We start from the raw sequence: 14,227 nt of genomic DNA, 5'->3' as shown, positions 1-14,227 counted from the left end.
GGAAGCACTGGACAGCAAATACCGCATTGAAGAGGCAAGTAATCAAAAATTTCTAATTGGTAATTTTATGGATTTTAAGATGGTTAACAATAAGTCTGTTATGCTTCAAGTTAATGAATTTTTACTTATTGTTAGCAATCTTAAAAACGCTGGGATTTCTCTTATGGATGCTTTTCTGGTGGGGGTTATCATATCTAGACTACCCCCATCTTGGAGCGACTATAAGAAAAAACTCAAGCATGACGAAGAAAATTATTCATTGGATTCTTTACAACGTCACCTTCGTATTGAAGAAGATTCTCGTATTCGAGAATTAAAAGAGACCCAAACTGATTATCAACCTAAGGCTAATGTGGTTGAAGAAGGGAAATCTGAGAAAGATTCTCTAAAGCCTAGGAAGGATAAAAAGTTTAAGAAACAAACTCCAAAGGACAAGAAGAAGGTAATTTGTTACTATTGTAACAAACCCGGCCATTATGCTCGTGATTGTCGCTCAAGAAAGAAAAATCTTAAAGGGCAAGCAAACATGGTCGAAGAAAAATTTATAGCCACAGTTTCTGAAGCCAATACAATAGATGCCGACAGTGGTTGGTGGTACGACACAGGAGCTACTATCCATGTCTGTAATGACCGTAATCTTTTCAAGACTTACGAAGTTGGCGGTGACGGAACCGATATTAAAGGAGCCAATAATATCCGTTCTAAAGTCATGGGATTAGGAACTGTGGAACTCTTCTTTACTTCTTGAAAGACTCTTAACTCTTCAAAATGTTCATCATGTGCCCGATGTGACTAAAAATCTTGTATCGGGAGACCGTCTTAATAAGAAGGGGTTTAAGATGGTGTATGAGTCTGATAAATTTGTATTGTCCAAAAGGGGCACGTTTGTTGGTCAGGGGTACTCTTGTAACGGAATTATTAAGTTGAATCTAATAAATAATAATTCTTCGGTTTACATTGTTGATTCTGTTAATTTATGGCATGGTAGATTAGGTCATGTTAATTATGGTTCTCTTAGAAATATGGAAAAACTAGGTTTAATTTCTAATTGTGATTTTAATTCTACTAGTAAATGCCATGTTTGTGTTCAAGCTAAAATATTTCGAAAATCCCATAAATCTATTGTTAGGAATTCTAATTTGCTTGACATTATTCATAGTGATGTGGGTGATTTAAAAAAATCACATAACTAAGGGTGGCAACAAATATTATGTAACTTTCATTGACGATTGTTCTAGATATACTTACGTATATCTAATGAAAAGTAAAGATGAGGTCTTTGAAAAATTCATAATATTTAAAGCGGAAGTTGAAAATCAACTTGGTCTTAAGATTAAAATTTTAAGATCTAATAGAGGTGGTGAATACTATCCAAATGAATTTATTAAATTCTGCCAAACACATGGAATTGTTCACCAAGTCACTGCACCTTACACTCCTCAGCAAAATGGTATTGCAGAGAGGAAACATAGGACTATGATTGAGATGGTCAATGCAATGTTAATTAGTTCTGACTTACCGTTATCTTTATGGGGTGAAGCATTATTATCAGCATGTTATATTTTGAATAGGATTCCCTTAAAGAATAAAAATGTGACTCCCTTTGAACTCTGGTTTAAAAGAAAACCTAATTTTAGTAGATTAAAAGTTTGGGGCTGCCTTGCATATGTTAGGAAACCAGACCCTAAGAGACCGAAATTAGGTGTTAGAGCCTACAAGTGTGCTTTTATAGGTTATTCGCATAATAGTGTGACATATCGATTCTTAAATCTAGACACTTTTGAAATTATAGAATCTGTAGACGTAGAATTTTTTGAGAACTTGACGAGATCTAGTGCTAATAATCATAATTTAGTAGATCCCATAAATTTGTCTAATTCTGAGTCTACCACTGTTGACACTAATATGAATGAACATCCAAAGTCTCGTGAACCTCTTGAATTAGAACCAAGGAGAGGTAAGAGGGCTAGAACTGAACGTTCATTTGGTCCTGACTTCATCACTTATCTCATAGAAGGTGATAGAAGTGAAGTAACAGACGTTACAAAGTTTGTTTTGAATATTGATAATGATCCGATTAGCTTTTCTGAAGCTATGAATTCGAGAGATTCTAGTTTTTGGAAAGAAGCTATAAATGATGAAATGAATTCTATCTTATCAAACCAAACTTGGGTATTGGCTGATTTACCTCCTGGGGCTAAACCTATAGGATGTAGATGGATATTTAAGAAGAAGTTAAATCCTGATGGTTCCATAAATAAGTTTAAAGCAAGATTAGTTGCTAAAGGCTTTAAACAGAGGCATGGTATTGATTATTTTGATACTTATGCACCAGTGGCACGTATCTCCTCAATTCGTGTGTTGATTGCCCTTGCCTCAGTTCACCATTTAGTTATTCATCAAATGGATGTGAAAACAGCATTTCTAAATGGTGACTTAGAGGAGGAAGTTTATATGGAACAACCTGAAGGATTTATTTCTCCAGGCCAAGAAAAGAAAGTTTGCAAGTTGGTAAAATCTCTTTATGGTCCGAAGCAAGCGCCTAAGCAGTGGCATGAAAAGTTTGATCATATTGTCCGATCAAATGGGTTTGTCGTTAATGATGCAGATAAATGTATTTACTGTAAAGTAAATAAGTCTAGTTGTGTACTTATCTGTTTGTATGTTGACGATATGCTCATTTTTTGATCTGATCTATCTTCTGTCGAAGAAACAAAGAAATTTCTATCATCAAAGTTTGATATGAAGGATCTTGGGGTGGCTGATGTTATCTTAGGAATTAAAATTCTAAGAAAGGATAATGTATTGGCTTTAAGTCAAACACATTACATCGAGAAAATTCTGAAAAGGTATGATCACTTCAATCATAAACCAGCTCCAACTCCAATGGACCCCAGTATTAAATTACTGAAGAATACTGGTCGTGCCCAAGCTCAACTTGAATATGCTAATGTTATAGGTAGTCTGATGTATGCGATGCACTGCACTAGACCTGACATAGCCTACGCTGTCAGTGTACTGTGTCGATTTACGAGTAATCCAGGACCAGAGCATTGGAAAGCTATTTCTAGAGTGCTAAGTTACCTGAAGGGAACCATAGATTATGGTTTACATTTTAAAGGAGACCCCGCTATATTAGAAGGATATAGCGATGCCAGTTGGAATAGTATTGAGACAAAGTCAAAATCTACCACTGGATGGATTTTTACTTTAGGTGGTGCTGCTGTGTGTTGGGGATCCAAAAAGCAGACCATAATTTCTTATTCAACTATGTTGTCAGAATTAATTGCATTAGCAGATGCAAGCAAGGAAGCGGAATGGCTTAGAAATCTGCTAGAAGAAATTCCCATATGGAAGAAGCCATCTCCGTCAGTCATGATAAATTGTGACAACCAGGCAACACTTTATAACGTTGCAAATAAGACCTACAATGGCAAGTCGAGACACGTGAGTCTCAGACATCAATTTGTGAGACAATTACTCAAGAGAGGAGTAATTACAGTCGACTATGTAGAAACAAAGAAAAACTTAGCAGACCCATTAACTAAAGGACTTCCTAAAGTAATGGTCTCGGTTAAGAATAAAGAAATGGGACTCAAGTCTGTGAATGAAGGTTGATCGCCTTTAACGGAAACCCAACTTATGTCTTGAAATAGATAGGCAAAGTTCAACGGGTACCAACAAGTTAAAGCTTTCGCGATTATGGAATACTAGCAATTTACATTCTCCAATTTCTGAGCTAGTATTGGTTTTCTGCAAGACAAAGGATGGATGATATATCCTTAATAAGTCCTAATTTTTAAGTGGTGCCTCGCGGAAACACCTCAAGTGGACTTACCTAAGTGAGTGTGGAGATCAGGCCGTCTCCTAAGAAAATAAGACCGTTTTCCAAAGAAGACTCGTGAAAGGGATATTGCACATGGCCATTAATGTGCGGAGTATGAACACTCTGATTCACCGAAACAAGTATGTGCGATGGCTCCGGTTTCATCACTAAAGGATTCTTGGTTCAAGATACGTTCACCATAGCATTCTGATAAAACTTTGAGTTGTCCGCACTAAGTGAAGGTTCAAATCCATAAGATACCTATCATGTATGTACAAGTTTCTACGATAATGCCAAAGTTGTTAGTTTTTCTTTTCTTTTTATTTTTATTTATTTTTATTTATTTTTTTTATTTGTCTCGGTTGGATAATTATTTTATACTTCCAATTTTTTTGAAAATGGTGGGGGAATGTTGGATATTTGCAAATATTTAATTTCCAATTGGTGGGATGTGTTAGTGAATGGATTTATGAATATGAATGGGTGTAATTCTTCACCACCAGTAGACTTGAATTAATGGGCACATCCCACCGTAAGAATGTATCAATTCAAGTGGCACCTTTTTGATGATTATAAATAATCATCACCCTACCCATTTGAGAGACACAAGCATCCACCAATTTCCAGTCTCTTTCTCTCTGTCTCGTTTTCTTCCACATGTGAAGCAGTTCTTTTGGGTATTTCATTATACAAGTTATTTAGTGAATTTGAAGTCGGTTTCTTGGCATTATCAGTTCACATTTCAGAGTGTTCTCGATCTTAGTCAAAGCGTACATACTTTGAACTAAGATAGTTGTTAAGACTTCATCGTATCCTGAAGGCATAGTTCCATACCCGTTGTGTACTCGTGGTTTTACCAGAAGGGAGCGAATTACTGTCTAAAAGAATCGATATAATCGAGCTTTGAAGTTTCGTGTATAACAACATCATATATTCCTGATTTTCCATTTCAAACTTGTTAGCAATATTTTCCAACACGACTAACCTAACCTCTTCCGTCCAGGATCACCAAAGGGTAGTACAAGAATATTCACTTGTTGTCCATCGATTACGCTTTCTGTCTCTATTCTTGCGTAATTTTAAACCCTTGTGGTTGATGTTGAATGAGGTCATTTATGGTAAGTAATTGTGAAACCCATGACTTAGCCAGCTGAGCATTTGTCACCCATCCTCTGTACAAAAAAGAAAGTAAGAACTCCATTTTATTGAAATTATACTTTATACTTGTTTGATAATTTTATGGGTTTATTGTTTGAGCCTCCATTACTAACCAAAGTGGCCACTTGGTCCGCTACTGTTGTTTTGCGGTTCATTTTGTTTCATAAATGTCAGAATTTTTTGGTCTCCCAATTTTTGCTCACTTAGAGCAAGTCCAACCGGTGGGGGAGGGGCCCTTAATTCAAATTAAAGGCCCATCCCCCTGGTCCAACCAGGGCCGACCCTTATTAAGGGTCGGCTGAACATCTCCATATGATCGTTGGGGAGGTACCCAACGGTCATACGGGGGGGCTGATCTGGCTGTTGGAGCAAATCCAACGGCCAGATTTGGGTTCAACCCCTATTTAATGAGTAATAATTTTTTCTCTCCAATTTCTCTTTCTCTCCTTCATTTCAATCTCTTTATCCCCTTCACAACCTCTATCTCTTTCAATTTCTTCAATCTTCTTCAATGGTCCCTTGAATGATAATACTTTATTTAGCCAAAGTTTTATGGATCTCATTCAATCTCCCGGTTATCACTCGAGTCAATTAGAAAATGATGAAACTTTTGACGATTCTTCACGCGTTCCCTCGACGGTGGATGAAACTTAAGATGATTCTTGCGAGCAAGAAGACACGACTTCAACCAAGAAAGTTAAACGAGTTGCGTATAAAGTCGATGAAGATATTATACTTACTAATTTTTATTTGAAAATCACGTTTGATGTGGTTGTCGGAAATTGTCAGAAATATAAAGTATTTGGGCAAAAAATAACGGATGAATTTAATTCAATTGCAAGTTCTCGACGCACAGCCAAGAGTTGTAAATCTCGTTTCAGTGAGATAAGTTTCGATTGTCAAAGTTTTATCTCTACTTTGAGGATAGTAAATAAAGTTCCAAAAAGCGGGGAGAATGACTATGACCGGGTAATTTTTCTTACTTTTAATCTCTATATTTCTATCTTTTGATTTCATAATAAGAATTTAAAATCAATTTTGATTAGATACAAAGAGCACTTGAAGTTTATAAAAAAACAAAAAAAAAAAGATTTTTGAGCCTCCCCCCTCGTCACTAATTGGTAATTGAGTTTACCCCCCTCAATGATGGGTAATTGAGCGTACGTGAAATAATTGTGACTACCAAGAGTAATTATTTTTTAATATGTTTCCTAGTAGAGATTCTACTTTACTTTATTGTTTGATTTTGTCAGGAATATGATTAGTAAAGATTGATTTTGTTTATATGTTATTTAAGTTATGATTTTATTATCACATGTCCTTAGTAGTTTAGATAAAACTCTAAATTGAAAGGGGTAAGCTCAATTACCAATTACTGAAGGAGGTAAACTCAATTACCAATTAGTTTTGAGGGGGTAAGCTCAAGAAACCCAAAAAAAAATCACAAAGGAAAATGTTTAGATTCCAACATGTTTACAAATTTTTGATGTCACATAACAAGTGGATGGCAGACATGCCAGGAGAGTCAACATCTGGGAAAAGAGGTTTTAATATCAATCCATCGGAGGAACGACCAATTGGCCGTAAACAAGCCAAAAAAAATGCAAGAGTCGGAAAAAATTTGATAAATTCTACCGCTAAAGACAAAGAAGTCAGTGATGCTCCGACGGGGGAATATTGACAAAATAGACAAGAATAATCTCAACAAAGATCAGTATCGATGCAAGAAGCTATACGAATTTAACAAGAGTTTCTACAATTTGATAAAGAACACAAGAACCGACAATACGGGATAGACTTATTGAGGATTGATGTTTGGTCTTTCGATGAACATGGTGCATGAATGCTTATAGCAGCGCGAGAAGCTTGGTTCAACGGTCAACCATGAGACCTAAGAAACCCCTTTTAGCTATTTTTAATTTTTCTATTGTTGTTTAGTCGTCTTTACGTAATTTTAAATTTCTAATCAATTGTTAGTTTGTAATCGATGTAGTTTAATCGAATTATTTAAGTAAATTGAGAAATTAAAAATTCAAATTTAAGGACCCCAAGAAGTCCGAGGTTGGAGCTGAATTTCAGGGGCTGAGCTGAGACTGTAAAATTTGGGTGGAAAAGTGGTTTTAAGAGCTTGGGACAGTCTCTGGTTGGACTTGCTCTTACCAACTTTGTCTTTAGGATATTTCTCCAGAAATTGTTTTTTGTTTTCTTTATTCTAATTCTAGTCATTTTTTTTATTTTATTCTCTTTCTTCAAATTGGGTTGCCTTCCATATATATCCTATTTTAGTTTGGTTTCTGTCTTATTTACTAATTTTTGCTTCATGGTATTTCTGGTAGAAAATTTTCCATTAATTACTGTCAGACATTAAAAAAAGATCATTTTAGTTATCAATTTTACCCCTTTGACGTTGCTCTGGATATTTCTAGTCTCAAGATTATCAAATAATAAGTCATATCATTCATTAATAAATTCTTATTGATGAATAATCTGACAATTGATTCTTTATCTCCCTAATTAATTTTTTCATCTCCTCCATTATCTTTACATCTTCTCATTTACACATCACCATCATCATCTTCAAAATCTCTTTTTATCTTCATCATTTTAAGAAACTCTTCTTATCATCATCATCATTATCATCATCACCTTCAGAATCTCATTTTATCTTCATCTTCATCTCTGAAATCTCTTTTTATCTTCTTCATCATCTTTGAAATCTCTTTTTATGTGATCACCATCATCATCATTCCTTAACCGGTTGTTAGTGTGTTTTAGAAGGGTTTGCTATGATGAGAACTGTTAGTGTGTATAGGAATCATTTCCATCTAATTACCCACTAAAGGTGAGGAAGATAATGGTTCAACCATTGATTCTTAGTGATGTTAGCTTTGTTATTATAGAAACTAGGTTTCCGCCACCCCTCTTGGCTTCGCCAATAAATCATATTTTATGTGTAGGAAGAACATATAAAAAATCACTAACAGGAAAGATTTGATAAAAAAAAATTGGGAGATTTTTTTTGTTGTTTGTTTTTTAATAAAATTTCTTTGTTGTTGTGAGAGAGAGAGAAAGAATTTGGAGAGGAAATGGGAGAATTTCAATTTTAAGTCAAATAGTTAGGCGGTTGAGAGAGAAATTAGGAAGATATGGGAGAGTGGGTTAATTATTTCGATCTCTCCCATGATTTTCTACTGTAAAGTTGGTAGTTTTTAAGATGTAATCCGTAGTAGTTATTCTAACCAATTTTGGTTGATTTACATAGATACCCTTCTTTTTTAGTCTATTTACATAAAAAAGATTTTATATCATCCGTCCGATGTATTCCCAACCAAATCTCTAAAATAAAATGGACGGTCAGACTTATCCCCTGGATAACCGACTGAGTTGTTTTAATATAATAGATTATTAGTTTCATTCCTTATTTAAGGTCACCGCTTTGGGGAAAGCAAAAAAAAAAAATCCGGGGAAGACGGTGGAAAGCCAAATAAACATGATCCAAACGCACCTTATCTCTCAACTCTCTCTTCTCCGGCCAACTTTCTCTCCGACCACCAGCGGCCGGCCGACGGCCTCTTTCTCCTCTCTCTATCTCTTTCTCTCCTCTCTCTCTCTCTCTCTCTCTCTCTTCTCTCTCTCTCTCTCTTCTCTCTCTCCTCTCTCTCTTCTCTATCTCCTCTCTTTCTTTTCTCTCCCTTCTCTGCATCTCTCTTCTCCCTCTCCCTCTCGATCTCTAAGTTCCGGCGAAAGGAATGGTCCCTTCGCCGGAACCCTTCGTCTGGATCTGGAGTCCAGATCCAGGCAAACGTCGTCTAGTAGAACCAGACAACTCGTCTGGTTTTCTAAACGAGGGTTCCGGCGAAGGGGACTCCCCTTCGCCGAAATTTTGAGGAAAAAAAAAGAAGAAAGAGAGAGAAGAGATAGATGATAAAAGAGAGGGATGAAGAGAAAAAGAGGGAGATGGATGACCGGAGTTGTTGTCGCCGGAAATAATGGTCGCCGGAGGTGATGTTGGTGAGAAGGAAGATGGTGGAAGAAGAAAATCAAAGGCAACATAAGAAGTGGGTAATGTTTGGAGGAAACAAAAAAAATTTGTTTCCGCCCAAAACATATTGCCCCGAAAACTTTGCTTCTTTCCCCAAATCACTGACCTATTTTAATTGGTCGATTAGTTGACTTTTTTTATTCACTATACTTTCTATCTTTAGATTAGGGATTTTTAAGTACCCATTTATTTGTGATTATTGGTGTTAATGTAATGGTTTGATTTTGAAAAGAGTTTACTAACTTGATGAAGTAAATATTGATGATGAAGATATAGGTAAGAGATGTTGAAAATAATAGAGAGACAAAAAAACTAGTTTGAAATTAATAAAAATTGGTTACTAAAATGGTTTGATTTCATCCACATCTTTTCCTTGAATTTTCATCTTCTTCTTCTCAACGTCTATGAATTCAGGATATTAGGTCGAAGATCTAATTTTAAACTTTCATTAGTTAAAAAAAACAAATTATATTTATTTTTGTTAAAAATTCAAATATTTGTATTTTGTTTGGTTAAAAACTCAAAATTTTTGCAAAAGTGTCGCAAGGTGTTGCAAGACGCTTCAAAGTTATTGCAAAGTAGTGGTAAAGTTGACGCAAGGCGTTGCAAAGTTATCGCAAGGCACTGCAAAGCTATCGCAAGGGGTTGTAAATTTAAAAAAAATACCCACGGAGTTGAAGACAAAAAAATTGAGTGATCATTTTTTAACCAAAGTCCAAACTGTTTAGGGAGTTTTGACCAAATTTCCCATAACTTTTGTCTTTATCTTGATGTTTTCTCTCTCCCATGCTTATCTGAAAAGGAAAGTTGGCTCCGCTTCTCAAACGAATGATTTACAATATACGAGATAAAGATATATATTTAAATACAAATTAAGAGGAAAAAAATAATAAGTTGGAGCATGAGCTAGTTGTGAATGAAGAATAGATGACGGTGGTGGTTTGGGGGGTGAGATAAGAGAGAGAAAGAGTAGCAGATAGAGTATCGAAGGGAGATTCTTTACCAACAGAATGACAAAGTTGGAAAGTGTGATAAAAAGTTTGGGCTAAAGCGAAAACCCTAACATTTGCGGGTGACAAAACAAACTGTCATGATCAATTGGAGGCCAAAACTACTGATTAATAACAAATTGAACCTAAAAGATACCGACCCTAATTTTATCTTAAGTTATGTTAGTCCGAGTGCACAAGTGGATCATATCACCATTACACGAGAGAAGTTCGTCTAAAAACGTGAAAGGCATCGCTATAAGCTAGCTGATATATTTTGTATTTTTTGAAACAAACTAAATCGTACCTCTCTTTTTTGCAATGAAAATCCTTGATATTACTGTCTGAATTCTTTTATAAAATCATTGATGATACAATTTGAATTCCATGAAAACAAAGCACGTTTCAACAAATCTTATTGGCATGCCATGATGCCAAGTAGGGGTGGGATAACGACCCCGAAGCCCGGTACCCGCTTGGGTCCGCCCGGGTCTGTTCGGTATCGCGGGTACCCGATATCCGTGACGGAAAAAGCCCGGCCCGTCAGCCGGGTAGTTAGCAGTCGAAATGGTCATAGCCCTTTGACCGGCTGACCGTACCGATTAACCCGTTCGATTAAAGACCGATGGTTAATACCAATAGGCCCGACCATTAAGTACCGAACTAACTACCTACCCGACCGACCGCCCGCTACCCGTAGTAAATTAGGGTTAATCTAACGGTTGATATTTGGAGCCAATCGAGTATGATGCACAACCGTTGGATTAAAACCCTAGAGTCCATATCATTCTACCCTCCTCTACATAAACCATCTAAACACCTCCCTTCCTTTCATTTGCCGCACCTTCATCTGAATCATCTCTCTCGCTCTCTGCCTCCATTCATCACTTCATCTGTTCTAAGTTGTAAACAACTAACCCTAGTTCGTTCTTCACTTCAAGTTCATCTCTCTGCCTTCCCCTTTCGTATCTCTCGACTCTTCACTTCAAGTTCATCTCTCTGCCTTCACTTTTGTGCTTTTGTAATTTAAATACCCCCAACATTGTAATGTTACTTTTTTTTTGTTGAAAGTATTGTAATCTTACTTGTAAATTGTAAGTGACTAAGTGGTATTTAAAAGTATAAGAATAGTTAATGAAATCTCAGAATTTTAACCTCTCATTTAGGTATTATTTAATTGTAAATTAGGTGGTTTGACCTGTACCGTCCGACCGATACCGGTGAGTCCCGACCGTCTCTCGGTCACAAGCGGGATTTGGTCAATGAAAATGTTGCTTTTGACCGGACCGGGCCGACTGAGTAAATAGGCGAACATTGATTTTGAGTGCCCGACCGAGACCGACCAATGAAGTCAAGGCCCGCGGTCGGCCTGACCGACCGATTCCCACCCCTAATGCCAAGTAAATGAAGATAAGAATAGATATATGATTGATGTAATTTGGGAGCTGGACACCAACTCTCCATCATAGAGACAGGGCCTTGTCAATGCAATCTTTTTCATGGTATAGTATCTCTCTTCACACACTCTCTACACTTTTGTCATGCAGACCCTTTTTGTTGTTTATTTTAACTTTTTCTTTTGTTGTTGCTAAAGTTTATTTTAACTTGGAATGCAAGTAAAACACCCTCACAGATCTTTCATTTTTGTCCTCAATGAAAGCCTTGTCTTCCCTCTTCTTGCAAAGAACCACATATAGGCCTTTGCTGCATAGCCTTAGTAATGTGGTGTTGGGAGGAAGGTTGATTCTTGTTTCTTTCATCCTTTTGTTTAATTAGTTTTGTTCATTTTCTCTGCTATTGGTTTGTCTTTTATTCATTTTGAGTGATGCGAAAATTAACCTACTAATTAATTTGATGGCTAAACCATATTCCTGAAGAAAAAGAGCATATATCCGATCCGATCCGATCCGAATACTTAATACATGTTAAGTTGATGTGCATTCAGATCAAGATCAATTGAAATGAATGGAGAGACACACCAATGATTCAGTGGTCAGTTCGTTGTCTATCTACTTTAAAAATCTGAAGGTCACATGTTCGTTTTACGGGAAAGTGAAATCTATTATTTATTGACTCTTGCTAAAGGATATAAATAAAGTAAAAGTAGGAATGAGTTTATATGTCCCTATGATAACTTCACGGTCTTTATATAATTTTTAGGGCCTAAGATGTCTTTAACTATTGTAGTTATCAAAGTTATGCGATTCATTTATTTATGCATGATGTATCCATACAATATTGAATATAATAACTTTTGGAGTCCATATAAAATAATGAATCGAGAAAATTTAGATATTAAATTTCTAGTTAAGAGATTAATACCCTTTTTCTGTGTGAGTATGTGAGTCTATTCTCATACACCCCATCATGTGTGACGTTTTTGGGTTTAACACATGTCTATTTTTTACTGATTTGACGTGACGTCCCAAGCCTCAACAGTTATCAGTAGTCCCCCTTTAAATACCTCAGACCCAAACTCATAGGCTATACATACAAAATTTTGTTCTTATCAAAGACTCCACTAACCACCCAAAAGGAATTTTAGAGTCAAGATTGGTTGATTAATTTTATTTAGTGAGCAGGAGTCGGAGCTACGGGTTTTTGAAGAGAGAAAAAGTCAAGGAAATTGATTTTCTTCCCTCTTTTTCCCCAAAAACCAACCCTAACCCTCTTTTAGATCAACCAAATCCACCTTCTTCCACCACCCAAATCATACATGCAATTGCATCTTCTCATTTAACATTCCAGCATAACCCTATATCCAAATCAATAACTCCTTACCTCCATTATTGTTCTCTAAACTACCATAACTAAGTCACCCCAAGTAAACCCTAATTTTTATAATCCAAATCAATTTCTAATCAAATAACACAACAAGAAAATCGCTGCCTCTTTCAACTAGATCTTACGGAGAAATCATCTCACAGAAATCTTATCTATCCTGAGTAAAATAGCTTCACTTGGAACCAAATCATAGAAAGAAGAAACCTCTTGGAGAAAAGCATGGAGACTCTGAATTAATCTGCTTAGTTCATCATTTTCCAGGGAGTTCAGGGAAGCTTATTTCTCTCTTATCTCTTAATTTAATCTGCTTTCTCTGTATTCTTAGCTTTTTATCTAGTGCTACCCTTTATCTATATAGGTGAAATCGATCTTCTTCTTCTTCTGGCTTCATATTGCCTTTTTTCTATCCTTTGTATCTAAATAGGCGAATATTTCATCACTTAGAGTTTCAATTTAGATTCATCTTTTGAATCTGATAATATTGCCTATCATCTCCTACATGTTAGTTTAGTGTTCTTCACTTCGAAGTATAGCCTAGTATCTGATTTCAATTCAGTCGGTCGACCGGTCATGTTGAACCTTTATGCATACTTCGTTCTTAAAACTTATCCTCGTTACATTATGTTAGCTTATCGTCGATCTACTTGCGATCGTTTTGATCGGGTTTCCATGTTAGTTTCATCCATCATTAACTGTTATCAATTTAGGAACATTAATCGAACAGTAGATGGCCACTTTGGCCTCTGGATCAGCCGAATAAGATATAGAGTACACCTCAACTTTCCATTCGACCCCGGACGACATTATCTGTCGAATATTATTCTTCTACTCTGTGGTGCAGTTTCTGTTGTTTTCCTTCCAGATCACTTTTTGTTGATTACCTTTGAAGCTGGTTATCATACTGATTTAACTTTCTATCTAAGTTCTGTGACATTTTCACTTCCACCCTTTGTCGCAATTCATTTGCGATCGTTTGTCGGATTAGCAGGGTATTTATACTCGGGTTATGACGGCGATCCCATTTACCAGGTGTCTGACCTGATTCTACTCGGTAGAACTCAAGCGGATATGGTCTCTGTACATGGAGAATACTGGCGGGATACCCCGGAATCAATTTTTGATTCCATCTTGCAGTCACCGATGTTTCTTCTTGAAACTGTAGGTGCTTGTTTAATCCATCTTCTATGTCACAGGAAGTTAGGTAAAAGTTTCATCATTAAACCAACCAGAAGAACAAGTACTACCTTCGTCTTTCAATTAATCGAAAAGTCTCTCAAGATCAATTGTCATAGCATTCTCTTGAAGAGTTGGAGGGCTTATAAGCTTCAGAATGAAGGAAGCACCACCAAACGAAGCTTTTTGTGCAATTCCTCATATCGGTTTTATGTTGTTGTAATTTGTGTACCTTTATGTTTGTTTTTATTTTGG

Source organism: Eschscholzia californica, unplaced genomic scaffold (genome assembly GCF_041429995.1).
Source record: "Eschscholzia californica isolate CP2 unplaced genomic scaffold, dmEscCali1.0.p SCAF_4, whole genome shotgun sequence".
NCBI lineage: Eukaryota > Viridiplantae > Streptophyta > Magnoliopsida > Ranunculales > Papaveraceae > Eschscholzia > Eschscholzia californica.
Note: the sequence above shows the minus strand (reverse complement) of the source record.